Source organism: Vicia villosa, linkage group LG4 (genome assembly GCF_029867415.1).
Source record: "Vicia villosa cultivar HV-30 ecotype Madison, WI linkage group LG4, Vvil1.0, whole genome shotgun sequence".
Lineage (NCBI taxonomy): Eukaryota > Viridiplantae > Streptophyta > Magnoliopsida > Fabales > Fabaceae > Vicia > Vicia villosa.
This window is the reverse complement of record NC_081183.1, coordinates 120,790,510-120,793,247: the sequence shown is the minus strand read 5'-3', so window position 1 is coordinate 120,793,247 and position 2,738 is coordinate 120,790,510. Positions and strand designations below refer to the sequence as shown.

General features: G+C 32.0%; 1 pseudogene; it reads left to right on the top strand.

Moving 5' to 3' along the window:
* The first annotated feature begins 676 nt into the window (after positions 1 to 676).
* On the top strand, positions 677 to 1,778 carry LOC131599571 (chitinase 2-like; annotated as a pseudogene).
* The last annotated feature ends 960 nt before the right edge of the window (positions 1,779 to 2,738 follow it).

The following is a 2,738-nucleotide window of genomic DNA, read 5'->3' as shown; positions in this document are numbered from 1 at the left end:
ATTACACTTTTGTTAACAATTAACTAATGGCCTAATAAAAATATTATGATTAGTCGTTATATAGTATTACACTTTTGTTAACAATTAACTAATGGCCTAATAATTATATTATAATTAGTCATTATATAGTATTACACTTTTGTTAACAATTAACTAATGGCCTAATAATTATATTATGATTAGTCGTTATATAGTATTACACTTTTGTTAACAATTAACTAATGGCCTAATAATTATATTATAATTAGTCATTATATAGTATTACACTTTTTGTTAACAATTAACTAATGGACTAATAATTATATTATTATTAGTCATTATATAGTATTACACTTTTGTTAACAATTAACCAATGGACTAATAATTATATTATAATTAGTCATTATAGTATTACACTTTTGTTAACAATTAACCAATGGACTAATAATTATATTATAATTAGTCATTATAGTATTACACTTTTGTTAACAATTAACCAATGGACTAATAATTATATTATAATTAGTCATTATATAGTATTACACTTTTGTTGTTCTTCTAAATAAGCATTAATAGTTAATTCACATGAATTGGGATGCACATGACATCATAACTGATTTGCATTAGTTAATTGGATATTTGGTCTTATAAAAGGAAAACAAGAGTTGGTGATTAATTCCAACCACAACCAATCAAACCCACAAAAGCCAATTAATCTCCTTCTCATTTCAAAATGCCTAAACCTATCTTTAGGGAATATATTGGTGTGAACCCATATTCAATTGATTTTCCAACTGATATTATCCGCCCTGAAATAGAATTCCACTTTATTTTGGCCTTTGCTAGTGAGGAGTATAACGATGATGGGAAAGGCAACGGAAATTTCGTAGAAACTTGGGATTTGGAATACTTCGGCCCAGATAAAGTGAAAGATTTCAAAAAAAATAATCCAAATGTAAAGGTGGTAATAAGCATTGGAGGTCGTGGTGTTGAAACTCCATTTGATCCTAATTAGGAAAGTGTATGGACTAGGGAGGCGGTACAATCACTGAAAGTGCTCATCGGAAAATACAAAAATGCTAGTGGTAACATAATCGATGGCATTGACATCAATTATGATACTATCAAAACGAGTAATGACATATTTATTAAGTGCATAGGCCAAGTTATAAAAGAACTCAAGAAAGATGATAACTTAAATATTGATATAGTGTCCATTGCTCCATCTGAGAAAAACGAACTCCACTACCGCAATTTATTTTGGGCAAACACACACAATATCAGTTTGGTTGACTACCAATTCTACAATCAAGAGAAAGCCGTATCCACAGTTAAAGACTTTGAAGTGATCTATAACAATCTAGTAAAAGACTACTCTCCTAACAAAGTCCTTCCCGGAATTAGCACCAACCTGAATGGAGCTAAGATATCACGAGATATTTTTATTGGTGGTTGCATACAACTCAAGAAACACTCAAATCTCAATGGTGTTTTTCTTTGGAAGGCTAACAACAACCCGTATGATGACCATTCCTTGGAGCAAACCTTGTTAGACATCCTCACTAAATTAGGTAATGAATAACTAGCTATATTTAGCTAGTAGTAACTCTATCATAATTCGGGTCAAGTATCTCATATAGAGTTCCAAACTCTATGTGTTAGTCTTTTATATTTTAAATAAGACCCCAGTGTGCTATTTCATTTTTGTACTTTTTTTTTCCATGTGTGTTTATGTATTATGTTGTAAGTGTGGAGAATAATTTCTCTTGTATAATTATGTGTGCTTGTAATACGAATTAATAATAAGAACCGTTTTTAGATGCTTTGCTACATGTTTGATGAATATGCACGATGAAGAGAAGAAAGAATGAGAGAAAAAATCTTCTTGCTTATGTATATCAGATTCTTCAAATCATTGTGATGCTAGATTCTTCAAATCATTGTGATGCTAGTGCTTTCATTTATATACAAACGTTCTTAACCAAGGTAGTGACACACTCTAACTAACTCTTAACTACCATAACAATTCTCATGGTAGTTTTAAGAAAGCAACCTTGGGTTTGTCTTGAAAGCCAATGCAGAGATTTATGGGAAGCGGTTTTGCAAAGATGCCATCAATTTGTGGATGAGCTAGAACATGTTGGATCTACAACCTTTATGCCACAACTCTCATGAAAAAATGAATTTCCAACTTAATGTGTTTTGCGCGAGCATGCAAGATTGGATTATGAGACGCCTTTGTTGCGTAGAGGTTGTCATAGAGAAGCCTAGGCGGGAAGTAATTGATATGCAGCTTATTCAAGAGAGACTTATCCATAGCACTTCTTTGATGCCAAAGCTCTGTACTCAGCCTTAGTGCTTCAACTTGAAATAAGAGACTACTTCTTTGAACTCCGTGCAATCAGATTTTGTCTAAAATATACACAAGAGCTCAAGGTTGATCGTCTATCATCCGAATCAATGGCCAAATCATTATAAGTTTTTAGTGAAAATTTTGTAGTAAATTAGCTTGTGTTAAGATGAGACCATGAGTCATAGTTCCACTCAAGTAACTAAGCACAGCACATGTTTTACCACACTCTAATGTAACTCCAATGGATTAGCCATGTATTGGCAAGCTTTGTTGACATAAAATGAGATATTAGGGCGTCTGAGAGTAACATATTGCAAGGCTCTTACTATGAACCTATAGAAAAAAGATCTTACAGTTTATCATCACTATAACAACATATTTCCGACTCGACAAATAATTCAATTAA